This window comes from Triticum aestivum, chromosome 1A (assembly GCF_018294505.1).
Source record: "Triticum aestivum cultivar Chinese Spring chromosome 1A, IWGSC CS RefSeq v2.1, whole genome shotgun sequence".
Classification (NCBI taxonomy): Eukaryota; Viridiplantae; Streptophyta; class Magnoliopsida; order Poales; family Poaceae; genus Triticum; species Triticum aestivum.
The window spans coordinates 570,239,378-570,260,471 of NC_057794.1; positions in this window are offsets into that span (position 1 = coordinate 570,239,378).

The window sequence follows — 21,094 nt, forward strand, 5'->3', positions numbered from 1 at the left end:
AAAACTCCAAAAAAATAAAATCCTTCGAGAGGTAGTTAAATTACTACATCTACTAGTTAGGAAAATTTGAAAACTTAAATTTGGACATGTTTTGCAAAAAGTGTAGGGAAAATGTAAAACAACTATAACTTTTGCATACGATGTCGGAAGAAACGTATAATATATCAAAAAATTTAGTACGAAAATCCGCATCCGATGGAGACCGCCCACGGCCTGTTTGCAATTAAAAAAGATATGCTCAAATTTCAGTTTTTTTAAAATTTTGGTTAAATCTGGTCAAACTATGGTCAAACTACTTATTCAAGAAGTATTAATGTTACTACATAATTATTCAAGAATATTAGTGTTACTAAATAATTATTTCAATTTTTTGAATTTTGGTCAAATCTGGTCAAACTATGGTCAAACTTATTCAAGAAATATTAGTCTTACTAAATAATTACTGTTTTTTAGAATAATAGTTTTCAAACTCAAATGGTGAAACGAGTGACCTAATGCTCAAGCTAAACTGCTGAGGGTTAATAGGATTGATAACTTACATTTGTCAGGAAAACAACAAGTGCAGACTTGCAAAGTAGGGGGAATAGAACTCTGAAGTTAAGCGTGCTCAGGCTGGGGGACTGAGAGGATGGGTGACCGACCGGGAAGTTAGACGATTTGGAATGAGTGATCCACACTTGAGCAGTTAAGAGGGGTGATTAGAGACTAAATCATCAAATAATTCAATTCAGAAAATTGAAAATCGAAAAAAAATAAAAAAATCCAAAATTTTCAAAAAAAAATTCAAAAAAAACCTTTAGTACCGGTTGGTAACATCAACCGGTACTAAAGGTCCCCCATGCCACGGCTCGAGCTCACGCCACGTGGTGGGCCTTTAGTGGCGGTTCGTGCCGAATCGGTACTAAAGGGGGGGGGGGCTTTAATGCCCACCCTTTAGTGCCGGTTACAGAACCGACACTAAAGGCCCTTACGAACCGGTTTTAAAGCTCCGTTTTCTACTAGTGTTTGGTCTACATTTGAAAACTTGCGGAATAGTTTCGCAACTCACGCCACCCAGAACACCACAGCGTAATGGTGTGTCCGAACGTCGTAATCGTACTTTACTAGATATGGTGCGATCTATGATGTCTCTTACAGATTTACCGCTATCGTTTTGGGGTTATGCTTTAGAGACGGCCGCATTCACGTTAAATAGGGCACCATCGAAATCCGTTGAGACGACGCCTTACGAACTGTGGTTTGGCAAGAAACCAAAGTTGTCGTTTCTGAAAGTTTGGGGCTGCGATGCTTATGTGAAAAAACTTCAACCTGATAAGCTCGAACTAAAATCGGAGAAATGTGTCTTCATAGGATAACCAAAGGAGACTGTTGGGTACACCTTCTATCACAGATCAGAAGGCAAGACATTCGTTGCTAAGAATGGATCCTTTCTAGAGAAGGAGTTTCTCTCCAAAGAAGTGAGTGGGAGGAAAGTAGAACTTGATGAGGTAACTGTACCTGCTCCCTTATTGGAAAGTAGTACATCACAGAAACCGGTTTCTGTGACACCTACACCAATTAGTGAGCAAGTTAATGATGATGATCATGGAACTTCAGATCAAGTTGCTACTGAATGTCAGGACCCCGATTCCAAGTCACATCGATCTAGCCGGTAACACCTCATATCACTTTGCGGCCTCACACACGGTATCCCACGGGTGTCGCCTTACCATGGCCCGGGACCGTTTGCGCCTTTTGGCTCACGTATATGATAGTGTCGCTAGCATCCATATGACAGAGAACCCGAGCCAACATGGCTAGTCGTGAACCCAAAGCGGCACAGACCTATGGAGACAGGCATACATGAATCACATCGAGCATGTCGGTCATCAGCGAGTGATACCGGGCTGTAGCACTGGGCTAACAGGACTCCGGATGTCACCGCGTGACATTTCCCCGAAGGGACAGACATAGGAACAATGTGAAACACAGGCCGGCCAGTCAAGTGTCCTGAGCAGTAGTGCTGGGCTAGCAGGACACCGGTGAACCGGGCTGTAGCGGACTACTATGGCTCGAGGAACACTAGACTACATTTCCCTATAAGAAAGGCTGCCAAGGATAAAAAACTAGATTGTCGGATCCCACTCATACCAAGCATTTCAATCATACACACAATATGCCCGATATGAGTACATACAACATGGCATCACAACAAAACTCTACAACTCAAGTACTTTATTTAAAGGCTCCAGAGAGCCATACATAACATGTTCATACAGATAGGGGTCACATGACCCGACACTCAAGTCATACAATCATACAAGCATAAGCGGAAGAAGCTAGTCTGAGTACAGACACTAGAAAGAAAGAAGGCTTCTCGAAGCCTGATTATCTACATAGGGCCCTCAATGGCCAGGATCACCACCTGGGTGGCTACTCACTCGTCGACATCAAGGTCTACATAAAACCCATCGGAGGGGGCGGTGTTGTCGTCTGAAAACAATAAATAAGCAAACATGAGTACAAGGTACTCAACAAGTCTTACATCAGAACCTACTATACATTCTCATTCTCAAGAAGGTGGTGGGGTTATTGCAGCAAGCCAGCTTTGACTCTTGGCTAAGCTATCCTACGGAACTCCACTAGTAGAATAGTTTTCGCACACGAGTCCACTACTCACCAACACAATACTCCACCGGGGATCCTCTCTCGTCATCCTACGAGAGGGCCATCCTCGGTACTCACACTTATCTTGAGTCTTTTAGTAGTAACCATTAACTTGTCTATGAACTGTATAGGCAACCAAGTAGTCCTTTACCGCGGACGCGACTATTCGAATAGTTTTATACCCTGCAGGGGTGTACTTCGTCACACATGTTTCCACCACTTAGCGTCTGCACACGACATGTGCTCGGCATACTTCAAGCGAAAACCGACGTGGGTGTAGACCATGACCTGACTAACCGCACAAGTCTCTAGTCCAGGTTTATCGCCTATTCAGGTTCCATCCGGCCGGGGTGTCCTCAACGGCCCCAAACGATGTGTACAAGGTCCCGAGACGCCAAACGGGCACCCGGCATACCCGGCCACAGTGTATCTACCGCATCATAGCCCACCCCTAGGGTCAGCGCTACGCACGGCCGCCAACACATAACCTACAAACACCAGAAACTAGTTGCAACTCCTGGACAGACGGCGAGAGGGGTCAGTAAGTCGAGCGGGGTCATATTTCAGGGCCCAATGTGTGGTAGTAGCTGAGTCTTAAATCACGCATACAGATCTTAGTTCTTATGGATGGTCTCAATGAAACAACCCGGCATGTACTCCTACATGGCCTCTCATCGATACCTTTACCAAAACATGTTCAACACATCCCTCACATTACCGACATAAACATTTCACTCTAGCCCATCACCCAGATGAACCAGACCAGACGCAACTCTAAGCATAGCAAGCATAGCAAGGTAGGAATCACAAACTTGGCTCAATCAACTCCTACACATGCTAGTGGGTTTCATCTAGTTACCGTGGCAATGACAGGTCATGTAGAGGATAAGGGTTCAACTACCGTAGCACACAGCAGTTTGAATCGCGTTGTCTTAATGCAGTAAACGAGAGCAGAAGCGAGAACATGGGTTTGTATCGGAATGATCAATGGTTGCTTGCCTGTTGTAGAGGTAGTAGGGTACTGCCCTTCAGACGGATACTCGGGGTTATCCTCGGAGGCAGAACCTCCCACGAAAGACACACCGAACATAATCAATACATGGCAATATGCAACAATATGATGCATGCTATGTTATGGCAAGATGAAAGTGTCTTGGCCTAATGCAAGCTAAAACAGAATGGGATGAACTCATTTGAATCAAAGATTCAAATATTAGCTCATTAAACATGGCCTTATTAGTGCATTACCTTATTCTGCTTAAACAGCAAGGTTAACTTGTTTTGTCATGCATGAAACCATTACAGATGGATAGATTGAATTTTTCTGATCATTTTTCATATATAAATCTTTGCATTTGGAGCTATGGTTGATTTTCTATGATTTTTAGAAGTTTTGGATATTTTCTGGAATTCTCTATATAAAAATAAATCCAGAAATTAGTTATTGCGTCAGCAGTGCATCAGGGTGATGTCAGTGGTCAACGGGGACGTCCAGGTCAACCTGACCAGTGGGTCCCGTGTGTCAGCAGTTATTTAAACTAACTAAATTTAGTTAAAATTAATCTGGGTTAATTAGCAGAGGGGGGCCCTCTTGTCATAGACACAGGGAAGTTAACCTGGGCCCACCCAGGGGTCAAACAAAGTCAAACTCACCGGCGTTTAGCTGCTGGCGAGGCCAGATGCGGAGGAGGGCTGCGGGTTTCGTGCTCCGGCAACCAAAACGACGGCAGAGAGCATCTACACATAGCTGGGAGCAAGCCGCGTCGAGTGGTGGCAGTGGGTGGAGCTAGGGTGGCTGGAAACATCGCCAACGACGACCTAGGCGGCTGCCGGAGTTCGGGCGAGGCCGAAACCGAGGCTGCGGGGCACGGCAAGGCGCGTGGAATGGTGCTACGGGCTCCTGCGGGTCCGGTGAGTGCGTTGGTCCCAATGGTGTGGCCGGAGACACGTCGGCGATGAGCTCGGCGGCGGCGGGTGCTCGGGTGAGCGTGGTACGGTGCACACGGTGCAGGAGGGGGTTAACGGAGAGGGGGAGGACAGAGCTGGGCTCACGGCGGTCACGTACAAATGGACGGCGCCGTCGGGGACGAGCTGATGCGGTGGCGACGACGAAGAGGATCTCCGGCGATGGCGGAGTCAGGTGAGGTTGTTGCAGAGGCTGCGGGGCAAGCGAGCGCTTGGGGCTTGGCTTGCTCGATGGAGTGGAGGGCGGCGGAGCTTTTGGACACGGTGGCTCGGCGCGGGGACGATGGAGGGCGCGACTACGATGGTCAGACGGCGGCAGGTGCGTCGGCCATGGTGCGGGAGAGCGAGGGAGAGAGGCAAGGGGGCAAGTGAGGTGTCCGGGGGGTCGGGGCGGCGACGTGGAGCCTATCCAGCGTCCAGGCGCGTGACGCGGCAAGCTGCTGGCGCTGTGGCGAGCTCGCGCCCGCCGGTGTCAGCTCTCTGCCTGCCTGGCAGGGACGAAGCAGCTGGCTGGCATGGGCCAGCACAGCGCTGGGCCGCCATGTGGGCCGGCTGATGGGCTGCGGCCAGGTAAGTTCTCTCCCTCTCTTTAAATTTCTGTTTTTCTATTTTTATTTATTCTGTAACTTTGGGGCTTTATTAGAAATACTAAAACGTTTCCAAAAATCCTAAAAATAATTGTGGGCTCTGTTTAGAATATTTCCAACAGCCCACACTTATTTCTAGAATTATTTGAGCATTTAAATTATTTTATAGCATTTAAATGCCCAAATTCAAATACTTATGATTTAATTCAATGACCTTCTGTTGACCTAGAAAATTGTGCACCAATTTTGCCAGAGGTTCTAACCCAAGACAAAGAGAGTGAACTTTTAGAAGGGCATTTCAGGTTCATTGAAAATAATTTTAGTAAACCCTAGATGTTTCCAGGGGGGTGCTGGGGGTTCTGTCTTCCCCATTTCAAATATAAGAGGAATTTAAACATGATGCACACTCTAATGCTTGAACTAGCTAGGGTGTGACAACTCACCCCCACTCAAAAGAATCCCGTCCCGAGATTTAGGATCCTCTGGAAAGAAGGTGGGGTACTCGAGTCGAAGACGATCCTCCCTTTCCCAAGTGGCTTCTTTCTCGGAATGGTGTGACCATTGAACCTTGAGAAACTTGATATTATGACATCGAGTGGTACGCTCGGCTTGATCAAGGATACGAACGTGATATTCCCGATATGAGAGGTTATCTTGTAGATCAAGCGTTTCGTGGTCCACTCCACGGATAGGATCCGCGAAGCAACGCCTGAGTTGAGAAATGTGGAAGACATCGTGAACTCTGGAAAGATGCGAAGGTAGTTCCAATTGGTAGGCAACTTCTCCTCGTTTGGCAAGAATGCGAAAGGGTCCAATGTAACGAGGAGCCAATTTGCCTTTGATACCGAAACGATGGGTTCCCTTTAACGGAGTAACCCGAAGGTAAGCCTAATCGCCGACATCATAAGTCATAGGCTTATGTTTACGATCATATTGACTCTTTTGACGAGATTGGGATGTTTTCAATTTCTCACGAATAACGCGAACCTGCTCTTCTGCTTCCTGAATCATATCCGAGACAAAGAGTTGTCTTTCCCCAGTTTCTGACCAGTTAAGAGGCGTTCGACATTTTTGTCCATACAGAACTTCGTAAGGAGCCTTGCCCAAGCTAGTTCGATAACAATTGTTATAAGCAAACTATGCGAATGGAAGGCATTTCTCCCAACTCATTCTGAACGAGATGACAGAAGCTTGGAGCATCTCTTCCAAAATTTGATTGACTCGCTCTACTTGACCACTTGATTGAGGATGGAAGGCGGTACTAAAAGAGAGACGAGTTCCCATAGCATTTTGGAAACTTTCCCAAAATCGAGAGGTGAAGAGACTCCCACGGCCTGAGTTAATTTCCAATGGAACACCATGAAGAGACACTATTCGGGAGATGTATAAATCGGCTAGCTGGCTAGCGGTGATACTCTCACGAATAGGTAGAAAATGGGCTACTTTGGAAAGATGGTCGATCATGATGAAGATGGCATTATTATCTCATTTGGTCCTGGGAAACCCAGTGATGAAATCCATGCTGATTTTATCCCATTTCCACGCGGGAATAGCCAAAGGTTGAAGGGTGCCAGCAGGCCATTGATGCTCTGCTTTAACACGACGACAGACATCGCAGCTAGCAATGTATTGAGCGATTTCTCTTTTCATCCTAGTCCACCAAAACCTCTGGCGTAGGTCTTGATACATTTTAGTACTACCGGGATGAATCGTGAGAGGGGATTCATGAGATTCCTTAAGGATCAACTGGCGTAGATGTTGTTTCTTGGGAACCACCAAACGGTTCTCAAAGAAGACAACACCTCGCTCATCCATGGAAAAACATTTAGCAACTCCGGTAGCAATGTTTTCCTTAATTCGGAAAATGCCCTTATCACGCTTCCAGGCAGCTATGATTTGATCCGTAAGGTTAGGCTTCGCCACCAGGGTGGATAGAAATCCTCGAGGAACAATGTGAAGATTAAGCTTATGAAATTCGTCATGGAGAAGTGGTTGACTTTGTTGTAACATCAGGTTGTTACAATAGGACTTACGACTTAGTGCATCAGCCATGACATTGGCTTTGCCCGGGGTGTAAGTTATTCTTAAGTCGTAATCTGAGATCAACTCGACCCAACGTCTTTGCCTGAGATTCAAATCTGGTTGGGTGAAGATATATTTCAAGATTTGGTGATCGGTGAAGATCTCGCAATGATTACCGAGAAGGTAATGTCACCAAGTTTTAAGTGCATGGACTACAGCTGCAATCTCTATATCATGTGTGGGATAATTTTCCTCATGTGGGTGTAATTGCCGTGATGCATAGGCAATTACCTGATGATCTTGCATGAGTATGCAACCTAGTCCTTGTCGCGAGGCGTCGCAATAGATAATAAAGTCCTTGGAGAAATCTGGTGGTACCAGTACGGGAGCAGATGTCAGGCGTATTTTCAGTTCCTGAAAGCTGAACTCACACTGTGGAGTCCACTCGAACTTTTTATCTTTCTTGAGGAGTTCAGTTAGAGGTTTAGCAACCTTGGAGAAATTCTCGACGAAGCGGCGGCAATAGCTTGCTAAGCCAAGGAAGCTTCAAACTTGCTTGACCGTCTCAGGTGGAGTCCAATCAAGGACGGCTTGAACTCGCTCGGGATTGACAGCAATACCCTTACCAGAGATTACATGGCCTAGATAGGTCACTTCTGGCAACCAAAATTCACACTTGGAGAATTTGGCATAAAGGCGATGCTCTCAAAGTTTCATCAAGACCAGCCTTAGATGTTCGGCATGTTCCTTTTCATTCTTGGAGTAGATGAGTATGTCATCGAGGTATACTACGACGAATTTATCCAAATACTCCATGAAGACCGAGTTCATTAACCTGGAGAAGGTAGCTGGGGCATTGTTTAAACCGAAGACATAACGGTGTACTCATATTGGCCATAACGAGTAACAAAGGCCGTTTTGGGAATGTCCCCGTTTCTGATTTTGATCTGATGGTAGCCTAACCTCAAATCCATCTTGGAAAAGACTGAGGATCCAACAAGCTGATCATACAGATCGTTGATCCTGGGAAGCGGATATTTGTTCTTGATGGTGACCAAGTTGACAGGTCGGTAACCTATAACCATTCGATCTGTTCCATCCTTCTTCTTGACGAAGAGGATGGGGCAAGCCCAAGGAGAGGAACTAGGACGGATGAAACCCTTTTTCAAGGACTCATCGAGTTGGTTCTTAAGCTCGGCTAGTTCTAAGGGTGCCATCTAGTAGGGTCTTCTAGAAATTGGAACGGTTCCTGGAACAAGGTCTATCACAAACTTGACATCCCTGTCAGGTGGAACACCTGGTAGTTCTTCTGGAAAGACATCCGGAAAGTCTCGGACTACCGGAACATCTTCAAGGTCTGGAAGGGGGTTGGCATTTAGGGAGTAAAGCTGGCGCTTGGCCACTCGAGTTAAGACATTGACTGTCTTGCCAGATGGGTGAGTAAGTTGAACGGTTCTAGTGGCACAATCAATCTTAGCATAATGAGCTAACATCCAGTCCATACCCAAAATGATGTTTATGTCCGAGGACTTGAGAGCTATTAAGGATGCAAGGAAGATAAGTCTATCGACAAGAATTTTGTTCCCATGGCTTACTCTAGAAGTTTGCCATCTAGAGCCAGGGGTTTGAATTTCCATGGTAGAGGGCAAGTCACAGAATGTCATGTTATGCAATCAAGCATAGTTCTCGGATATGAATGAATGAGATGCTCCAGTATCAAAAAGAACAGATGCCGGATGGCAGTTAACAAGGAGCGTACCAAGGATGACGTTAGGATCCTCATGAGCCTCCTCGGCTGAAACATAGTTGACATGGCCACGTGTAGTAGTGACCGGCTTGGCGTAGAATGTCTTTCCCGCGGGCTTACCATGGCCAACGGACTTTCCAGTTTGTTTGGGGTTGTTGTTCTGGGGACACTCTCGGCTATAGTGACCCGGCTCTCCACACTTGAAACATGTCACCACATTGGGGCATGGAGCAGCATTAGCAGCGGGGCCACCATAGGGCTTGGGCGGTGCAAATTGCTGGTTGGGCGAGGCGCCTCAAAGGATGGCCTTGGGATGAACCTGGGTGGCAGTGCCATGCTTGGGATCCACACCCGGCGCTTCTGAGCTCCAGAGCCGGATGAAGAGCCAAAATCACGGGAGTGCTTGCGTGAAGCGTCATAATCAGTCTGGCCTGTCTCAGCACTGATGGCCTTATTGACCAACTTCTGAAAGGAGGTGCACTCGTGCAGACAAAGATCACGGCGAAGCTCAGGGCTAAGTCCCTTGCGGAACCTTGCCTGCTTCTTAGCGTCAGTAGATACCTCTTCAGGGGCATAACATGCCAGATTCCCAAATTCACGACTATATGCATCCACAGTCAGTCTTCCTTGGGTGAAATTGCAGAACTCCTCCCTCTTGCGATCCATGAGACCTTCCGGAATGTGAGTCTCACGGAAAGCCTCACTGAATTCAACCAAAGTAGTGATTTGGCCGATCGGGCGCATAGCTTCAAAGTTTTCCCACCAGAGGCTAGCAGGGCCTTTGAGATGGTAGGCAGCATAGGTAACCTTGTCAGCTTTGGCTACGTTGGCAGAACATAGCTTGTGGGTGATGCTGCGAAGCTAGTCATCCGCGTCGAGGGGCTCGACGGAATGGTTAAACTTTGGTGGGTACAACTTGATAAAGTCATTGATTGAAACCAAGTCATTTCGCGGATGGCGTGCAATGTTCTGCTCAATCCGCTCCAGCAGGCGGTTAGTCTCACTCTTGCTTCTTTCCGCCTCCAGCATTACTTCAGCCAGAGAAGGCGGGTGAGGCAGATTTTCACCCCTAGCTGCACTGTCTTCCCCCTGCTCCAGGGCAGCAGGGTTGCTGCGGGTGTTGACCATCCTAGGAGAACCAAGACAACGGTTTAGATAAGGATGGATCAAACTTAGCAAGTAAGTGCAGAATGTAATGGATAACACGGAATGCAGAGATGTTCAGCCGTATGTCATGGTAATATAAAACTGCCATATATATACCAACTGTCATACACATCATACATAGTTTAGTACAAGCCCAGGCTACAGTACAACTATGATGAAATACGTTACATCTCATCGGAGGCATTCCAAGCTCCTATACATTATTTGTCTAAACCTCCGGAATTGATTACACACAAAGTCATATTCCACAAGTCACGCAGGACAGTGGAGATACAACTGTTACAATACTAGTGGTACTACTACTAACTCAGACAGCTCCGTAGTAGTCCTCATAGAAGTCACCTCCATAGCCTGGAAGTTCAACATGATCATCCGGGAACAGACGGTCCTGAGGAGCTTGTGGACCATAGGGGCTAGGATGAGGTCTTGGACCAACAAACGGTGGCCTGCGGGGACCACGGGGTGGGGTGATGCCTCCCACATCACGCCAATCCACCATTTCTGGCAGAGCAGATCTCACAGGATACAGATCCCTTGTATCCATACACCCAGCTTGCACCACAGGTGCAAACCGAGTCAATGTGGCTCAATGATCAGCACGGGTATTGAAAAGCTCCAACCTCAAGGCCCGATTCTCTCGGTCCTTATCTTCGAGCATCTCGGCAGTGATACGAGTTAATGAGTCCTCCTGAGTGGAGTCAGCATAGATATCCTGAAGATACCCTTGCGCTCCTGGAAGTGAAGCTGGCATGTAACGGAAGTCGGTGTTCCGAAGCAGGCCAGTCCGGACTCACATGATGGTCATCATGGAATAGGCAGCATCCTGCACAGCCATCTCAACAGTAACCCCGAATCCATAGGAACACTGAAGGGGCTCGGTAGATCCAGGAAAAGAAGGAAATATCCTGACGGTGCAGAAATATTGGCTTTGATTAAAGTCTCGGAATTGCTCTTCAACAGTGTATTCGGGATACCAACGGTAACCCGTCTCGATCATTACCCGGACTAACATAGCAGTATGACCGGGCATGTCGAGGCACCGGGTCAGGCGAACCACTTGGTTTTGAGCACGGTTGACCATCTAAAAGCACAACCACAATGCAAAGACATTAGAATTTCTAGGGAAAATTGGACAGCATAACAGTTATAAATGCTCAGAAAAAGATTTGAGACATCCACAATACTCTGCAATACCACTCAACAACATCATATCAAGGTTCTGATTCAATTAGCAACATACTAAAAGTAGTAGAAACTATACTGAGGCTTGTAACAACAATCCTATAAGCTACTACGGATTAGTAGCACGTGAACCTGATAGAAGAAGAGAGCCTAGTCCTTAACCCACGTTGAATGAGAAGAGAATGACTCAGATCAGAGGGCATAGGGTAAAGGAGTAAAAGAGCCTTTCGTTCCCTCCCACAATCAATTCCCCTACATATAAGTAAAGCATTTCTAGACTCGACATCGACCAGTTTGGCTCAACGAACCTACAGGCAGTCCGGCTCTGATACCAACGCTGTCAGGACCCCGATTCCAAGTCACATCGATCTAGCTGGTAACACCTCATATCACTTTGCGGCCTCACGCACGGTATCCCACGGGTGTCGCCTTACCATGGCCCGGGACCGTTTGCGCCTTTTGGCTCATGTATATGATAGTGTCGCTAGCATCCATATGACAGAGAACCCGGCCGACGTGGCTAGTCATGAACCCAAAGCGGCACAGACCTATGGAGACAGGCATACATGAATCACATCGAGCATGTCGGTCATCAGCGAGTGATACCGGGCTGTAGCACTGGGCTAACAGGACTCCGGATGTCACCGCGTGACATTTCCCCGAAGGGACAGACATAGGAATGACGTGAGACACATGCCGGCCAGTCAAGTGTCATGAGCAGTAGTGCTGGGCTAGCAGGACTCCGGTGAACCGGGCTATAGCAGACTACTATGGCTCGAGGAACACTAGACTACATTTCCCCTTAAGAAAGGCTGCCAAGGATAAACAACTATATTGTCGGATCCCACTCATACCAAGCATTTCAATCATACACACAATATGCCCGATATGAGTACATACAACATGGCATCACAACAAAACTCTACAACTCAAGTACTTTATTTAAAGGCTCCAAAGAGCCATACATAACATGTTCATACAGATAGGGGTCACATGACCCGACACTCAAGTCATACAATCATACAAGCATAAGCGGAAGCAGCTAGTCTGAGTACAGACACTAGAAAGAAAGAAGGCTTCTCGAAGCCTGATTATCTACATAGGGCCCTCCATGGCCAGGATCACCACCTGGGTGGCTACTCACTCGTCGACATCAAGGTCTACATAAAACCCATCGGAGGGGGCCGTGTTGTCGTCTGAAAACAATAAATAAGCAAACATGAGTACAAGGTACTCAGCAAGTCTTACATCAGAACCTACTATACATGCTCATTCTCAAGAAGGTGGTGGGGTTATTGCAGCAAGCCAGCTTTGACTCTTGGCTAAGCTATCCTACGGAATTCCACTAGTAGAATAGTTTTCTCACACGAGTCCACTACTCACCAACACAATACTCCACCGGGGATCCTCTCTCGTCATCCTACGAGAGGGCCATCCCCGGTACTCACACTTATCTTGAGTCTTTTAGTAGTAACCATTAACTTGTCTATGAACTGTATAGGCAACCAAGTAGTCCTTTACCGCGGACGCGGCTATTCAAATAGTTTTATACCCTACAGGGGTGTACTTCGTCACACATGTTTCCACCACTTAGCATCTGCACACGACATGTGCTCGGCAGACTTCTAGCGAAAACCGACATGGGTGTAGACCACGACCTGACTAACCGTGCAAGTCTCTAGTCCAGGTTTATCGCCTATTCAGGTTCCATCCGCAAGGAAATCCGGCTGGGGTGTCCTCAACGGCCCCAAACGATGTGTACAAGGTCCCGAGACGCCAAACGGGTGCCCGGCATACCCGGCCACAGTGTATCTACCGCATCATAGCCCACCCCTAGGGTCAGCGCTACGCACCGCCACCAACACATAACCTACAAACACCAGAAACTAGTTGCAACTCCTGGACAGAGGGCGAGAGGGGTCAGTAAGTCGTGCGGGGTCACATTTCAGGGCCCAATGTGTGGTAGTAGCTGAGTCTTAAATCACGCATACAAATCTCAGTTCTTATGGACGGTCTCAATGAAACAAGCCACCATGTACTCCTACATGGCCTCTTATAGATACCTTTACCAAAACATGTTCAACACATCCCTCACATTACCGACATAAACATTTCACTCTAGCCCATCACCCAGATGAACCAGACCAGACGCAACTCTAAGCATAGCAGGCATAGCAAGGTAGGAATCACAAACATGGCTCAATCAACTCCTACACATGCTAGTGGGTTTCATCTAGTTAATGTGGCAATGACAGGTCATGTAGAGGATACGGGTTCAACTACCATAGCACACAGCAGTTTGAATCGCGGTGTCTTAATGCAGTAAACAAGAGCAGAAGCGAGAACATGGGTTTGTATCGGAATGATAAATGGTTGCTTGCATGTTGTAGAGGTAGTAGGGTACTGCCCTTCAAACGGATACTCGGGGTTATCCTCGGAGGCAGAACCTACCACGAAACACATCGAACATAATCAATACATGGCAATATGCAACAATATGATGCATGCTATGACATGGCAAGATGAAAGTGTCTTGGCCTAATGCAAGCTAAAACAGAAGGGGATGAACTCATTTGAATCAAAGATTCAAATATTAGCTCATTAAACATGGCCTTATTAGTGCATTACCTTATTCTGCTTAAACAGCAAGGTTAACTTGTTTTTTCATGCATGAAACCATTACAGATGGATAGATTGAATTTTTCTGATCATTTTTCATATATAAATCTTTGCATTTGGAGCTATGGTTTATTTTCTATGATTTTTAGAAGTTTTGGATATTTTCTGGAATTCTCTATATAAAAATAAATCCAGAAATTAGTTATTGCGTTAGCAGTGCGTCAGGGTGACGTCAGTGGTCAACGGGGACGTCCAGGTCAACCTGACCAGTGGGTCCCGCGTGTCAGGATTTATTTAAACTAACTAAATTTAGTTAAAATTAATCTAGGTTAATTAGCAGAGGGGGGCCACTTGTCATAGATGCAGGGAAGTCAACCTGGGCCCACCCAGGGGTCAAACAAAGTCAAACTCGCTGGTGTTTAGCCGCCGGCGAGGCCAGATGCGGCGGAGGGCTGCGGGTTTGGTGCTCCGGCAACCAAAACGATGGCAGAGGGCATCTACGCATAGCTGGGAGCAAGCCGCATCGAGTGGTGGCAGTGGGTGGAGCTAGGGTGGCCGGAAACTTCGCCAGCGACGACCATGGCAGCCGCCGGAGTTCGGGCGAGGCCGAAACCGAGGCTGCGGGGCACGGCGAGGCACGTGGAATGGTGCTACGGGCTCCTGCGGGTGCGGTGAGTGCGTTGGTCGCAATGGTGTGGCCGGAGACACGTCGGCGACGAGCTCGGCGGCGGCGGGTGCTCGGGTGAGCGTGGTACGGTGCACACGGTGCAGGAGGGGGTTAATGGAGAGGGGGAGGACGGAGCTGGGCTCACGGCGATCACATAGAAATGGATGGCGCCGTCAGGGACGAGCTGATGCGGTGGCGACGACGAAGAGGATCTCCGGCGATGGCAGAATCGGGCGAGGTTGTTGCAGAGGCCGCGGGGCAAGCGAGCACTCGAGGCTCGGCTTGCTCGATGGAGTGGTGGGCGGCGGAGCTTCTGGACTCGGTGGCTCGGCGCGGGGACGACGGAGGGCGCGACTACGGCGGTGAGACGGCGGCATGTGCATCGGCCATGGTGCGGGAGAGCGAGGGAGAGAGGCAGGGGGCGAGTGAGGTGTCTGCGGGGTCAGGGCGGCGACGTGGAGCCTATCCAGTGTCCAGGCGCGTGACGCGGCAAGCTGCTGGCGCCGTGGCGAGCTCGCACTCGCCGGCGTCAGCTCTCTGCCTGCCTGGCGGGGACGAAGCAGTTGGCTGGCATGGGCCAGCACAGCGCTGGGCCGCCAGGTGGGCCGGCTGATGGGCTGCGGCCAGGTAAGTTCTCTCCCTCTCTTTAAATTTCTGTTTTTCTATTTTTATTTATTCTGTAACTTTGGGGCTTTATTATAAATACTAAAACGTTTCCAAAAATCCTCAAAATAATTGTGGGCTCTGTCTAGAATATTTCCAACAGCCCACACTTATTTCCAGAATTATTTGAGCATTTAAATTATTTTATAGCATTTAAATGCTAAAATTCAAATACTTATGATTTAATTCAATGACCTTCTGTTGACCTAGAAAATTGTGCACCAATTTTGCCAGAGGTTCTAACCCAAGACAAAGAGAGTGAACTTTTTAGAAGGGCATTTCAGGTTCATTGAAAATAATTTTAGTAAACCCTAGTTGTTTCCAGGGGGTGCTGGGGGTTCTGTCTTTCCCATTTCAAATTTAAGAGTAAGACCCGCACCAGAGTGGTATGGTAATCCTGTTCTGGAAGTCATGCTACTAGATCATGATGAACCTACGAACTATGAAGAAGCGATGGTGAGCCCAGATTCCGCAAAATGGCTAGAAGCCATGAAATCTGAGATGGGATCCATGTATGAGAACAAAGTGTGGACTTTGGTTGACTTGCCCGATGATCGGCAAGCAATTGAGAATATATGGATCTTCAAGAAGAAGACTGACGCTGATGGTAATGTTACTGTCTACAAAGCTCAACTTGTTGCAAAAGGTTTTTGACAAGTTCAAGGGATTGACTACGATGAGACCTTCTCACCCGTAGCAATGCTTAAGTCTGTCCGAATCATGTTAGCGATTGCCGCATTTTATGATTATGAAATTTGGCAGATGGATGTCAAAACTGCATTGCTGAATGGATTTCTGGAAGAAGAGTTGTATATGATGCAACCGGAAGGTTTTGTTGATACAAAGGGAGCTAACAAAGTGTGCAAGCTCTAGCGATCCATTTATGGACTGGTGCAAGCCTCTCGGAGTTGGAATAAATGCTTTGATAGTGTGATCAAAGCATTTGGTTTTGTACAGACTTTTGGAGAAGCCTGTATTTACAAGAAAGTGAGTGGGTGCTATGTAGCATTTCTGATATTATATGTGGATGACATATTACTGATTGGAAATGATATAGAATTTCTGGATAGCATAAAGGGATACTTGAATAAGAGTTTTTCAATGAAAGACCTCGGTGAAGCTGCTTACATATTGAGCATTAAGATCTATAATGATAGATCAAGACGCTTAATTGGACTTTCACAAAGCACATACCTTGACAAAGTTTTGAAGAAGTTCAAAAGGGATCAAGCAAAGAAAGGGTTCTTGCCTGTGTTACAAGGTGTGAAGTTGAGTAAGACTCAATGTCCAACCACTGCAGAAGATAGAGAGAAAATGAAAGATGTTCCCTATGCTTCAGCCATAGGCTCTATCGTGTCTGCAATGATGTGTACCAGACCTGATGTGTGCCCTGCTATAAGTCTAGCAGGGAGGTACCAAAGTCATCCAGGAGTGGATCACTGGACATCGGTCAAGAACATCCGGAAGTACCTAAAAAGGACTAAGGATATGTTTCTCGTTTATGGAGGTGACAAAGAGCTCATCATAAATGGTTACGTTGATGCAAGATTTGACACTGAACCGGACGATTCTAAATCGCAAACCGGATACATGTTTACATTGAACGGAGGAGCTGTCAGTTGGTGCAGTTCTAAACAAAGCATCGTGGCGGGATCTACATGTGAAGCAGAGTACATAGCTGCTTCGGAAGCAGCAAATGAAGGAGTCTGGATGAAGGAGTTCATATCCGATCTAGGTGTCATACCTAGTGCATCGGGTCCAATGAAAATCTTTTGTGACAATACTGGTGCAATTGCCTTGGCGAAGGAATCCAGATTTCACAAGAGAACCAAGCACATCAAGAGACGCTTCAATTCCATCCGGGATCTTGTCCAGGTGGGAGACATAGAAATTTGCAAGATACATATGGATCAAAATGTTGCAGACCCGTTGACTAAGCCTCTTCCGTGAGCAAATCATGATCAGCACCAAGGCTCCATGGGTGTTAGAATCATTACTGTGTAATCTAGATTATTGACTCTAGTGCAAGTGGGAGACTGAAGAAATATGCCCTAGAGGCAATAATAAAGTTATTATTTATTTCGTTATATCATGATAAATGTTTATTATTCATGCTAGAATTGTATTAACCAGAAACATAATACATGTGTGAATACATAGACAAACAGAGTGTCACTAGTATGCCTCTACTTGACTAGCTCATTGACCAAAGATGGTTAAGTTTCCTAGCCATTGACATGGGTTGTCATTTGATTAACGAGATCACATCATTAGGAGAATGATGTGATTGACATGACCCATTCTGTTAGCTTAGCACACGATCGTTTAGTATGTTGCTATTGCTTTCTTCATGACTTATACATGTTCCTATGAATATGAGATTATGCAACTCCCGTTTACGGAACACTTTGTGTGCTACCAAACGTCACAATGTAACTGGGTGATTATAAAGGTGCTCTGCAGGTGTCTCCGAAGGTACTTTTTGGGTTGGCGTATTTTGAGATTAGGATTTGTCACTCCGATTGTCGGAGAGGTATCTCTGGGCCCTCTCGATAATGCACATCACTTAAGCCTTGCATGCATTGCAACTAATGAGTTAGTTCCGGGATGATGTATTACGGAACAAGTAAAGAGACTTGCCGGTAACGAGATTGAACTAGGTATTGAGATACCGACGATCGAATCTCGGGCAAGTAACATACCGATGACAAAGGGAACAACGTATGTTGTTATGCGGTCTGATCGATAAAGATCTTCGTAGAATATGTAGGAGCCGATATGAGTATCCAGGTTCCGCTATTGGTTATTTACCGGAGACGTGTCTCGGTCATGTCTACATAGTTCTCGAACCCGCAGGATCTGCACGCTTAACGTTACGATGACAGTTATATTATGGGTTTATATGTTTTGATGTACCAAAGGTTGTTCGGAGTCCCGGATGTGATCACAGACATGACGAGGAGTTTCTAAATGGTCGAGACATGAAAATTGATATATTGGAAGCCTATATTTGGATATCGGAAGTGTTCCGGGTGAAATAGTGATTTTACCGGAGTACTATAGGGGTTACTGGAACCCCCTGGAGGCTATTGGGCCTTATGGGCCCGAGTGGAGGAAGAGGAGAGGCGGCCAAGGGGCAGCCGCGTGCCCCTTCCCCCCCTAGTCCGAATCCACCTAGGAAAAAGGAGGGGAGTCCTACTCCCGGTTGGAGTAGGACTCCTCCGGCGCGCCCTCTCCCCTGGCCGGCCACACCCCCCTTGCTCCTTTATATACGGGGGCAGGGGGCATGTTAGAGACACAACAATTGATGATTGATCTCTTAGTCGTGTGCGGTGCCCCCCTCCACCATAGACCACCTCGATAATACTTTAGCGGTGCTTAGGCGAAGCCCTGCGTCGGTAGAACATCAACATCGTCACCATGCCATCATGCTAACGTAACTCTCCCTCAACACTTGGATGGATCGGAGTTCGAGGGACGTCATCAGGCTGAACGTGTGCTGAACTCGGAGGTGTCGTACGTTCGGTACTTGATCGGTCGGATCATCAAGACGTATGACTACATCAACCGCGTTGTGCTAACGCTTCCGCTTTTGGTCTATGAGGGTACATGGACAACACTCTCCCCTCTTGTTGCTATGCATCACCATGATCTTTCGTCTGTGTAGGAATTTTTTTGAAATTACTATGTTCCCCAACAGCGACTTCCAGCACAAATCAGCAGGCACCTGCGTGGCGGTGTGCGGACCTTCATGAAGGCCCTACCACCGCGCCACCTCAGCTGCCTGCCTATATACATAACACCACATGCATCGCTAGCTTGGGCGCGTGTCAGAGCGAGGAGGAGCGGCGACGGACTGGACGGGCCTCGTTCCCATCCCCGATAAAGCTAAGGGACACCTAAGCGATGGTACCTCTTTTAGCACTACGTTGGTTTTCCCCGAAGAGGAAGGGATGATGCAGCAAAGTAGCGTAAGTATTTCCCTCGGTTTTTGAGAACCAAGGTACCAATCCAGTACGAGGCTACACGCGAGTCCCTCGTACCTGCACAAAACAAATAAATCCTCGCAAACAATGCAAATAGGGGTTGTCAATCCCTATACGGCCACTTACAAGAGTGAGATCTGATAGATATGATAAGATAATATTTTTGGTATTTTTATGATAAAGATGCAAAGTAAAATAAAAGCAAAGTAAGTAGCAAATTAAATAACTAAGTAGTAGGAGATTGATATGATAAAGATATACCCGGGGGCCATAGGTTTCACTAGTGTCTTCTCTCGAGAGCATAAGTATTCTAGGGTGGGTGAACAAATTACTGTTGAGCAATTGACAAAATTGAGCATAGTTATGAGAATATCTAGGTATGATCATGTATATAGGCATCACTTCCGAGACAAGTAGACTGACTCCTGCCTGCATCTACTACTATTACTCCACTCATCGACCGCTATCCAGCATGCATCTAGAGTATTAAGTTAAAAACAGAGTAACGCCTTAAGCAAGATAACATGATGTAGAGGGATAGACTCATGCAATATGAAGAAAACCCCATCTTGTTATCCTCGATGGCAACAATACAATACGTGCCTTGCTGCCCTTACTGTCACCGGGAAAGGACACCGCAAGATTGAACCCAAAGCTAAGCACTTCTCCCGTTGCAAGAAAGATCAATCTAGTAGGCCAAACCAAACTGATAATTCAAAGAGACTTGCAAAGATAACCAATCATACATAAAAGAATTCAGATAAGATTCAAATATTATTCATAGATAGACTTGATCATAAACCCACAATTGATCGGTCTCAACAAACATACCGCAAAAACAAGATTACATCGAATAGATCTCCACAAGAGAGGGGGAGAACTTGTATTGAGATCCAAAAAGAGAGAAGAAGCCATCTAGCTACTAACTATGGACCCATAGGTCTTAAGTAAACTACTCACACTTCATTGGGGAGGCTATGGTGTTGATGTAGAAGCCCTCCATGATCGATGCCCCCTCCGGCGGAGCCCGGAACAGGCCCCAAGATGGGATCTCGTGGATACAGAAAGTTATGGCGGTGAAATTAGGGTTTTGGCTCCCGTTCTGATCGTTCGGGGGTACGTGGATATATAGGAGGAAGAAGTACGTCGGTGGAGCAACAGGGGCCCCACGAGGGTGGAGGGCGCGCCTGGGGGGTAGGCACGCCCCCTACCTCGTGGGCTCCTGTTATGTTTCTTGATGTAGGATCCAAGTCTCCCGAGTCTTATCTCGTGAGAAAATCATGTTCCCGAAGGTTTCATTCCGTTTGGACTCCGTTTGATATTCCTTTTCTGCGAAACCCTAAAATAGGCAAAAAAACAACAATTCTGGGCTGGGCCTCCGGTTAATAGGTTAGTCCCAAAAATAATATAAAAGTGGATAATAAAGCCCAATAATGTCCAAAACAGTAGATAATATAGCATGGAGCAATCAAAAATTATAGATACATTGGAGACGTATCAAGCATCCCCAAGCTTAATTCCTGCTCGTCCTCGAGTAGGTAAATGATAAAAACAGAATTTCTGATGCGGAGTGCTACTTGGCATAATTTTAATGTAATACTTCTTAATTGTGGTATGAATATTCAGATCCGAAACATTCAAGACAAAAGTTCATATTGACATAAAAATGATAATACTTCAAGCATACTAACTAAGCAATTATGTCTTCTCAAAATAACATGGCCAAAGAAAGTTCATCCCTACAAAATCATATGGTTTAGTCATGTTTCATTTTCGTCACACAAGAATGCTATCATTATGCACAACCCCGATGACAAGCCAAGCAATTGTTTCATACTTTAGT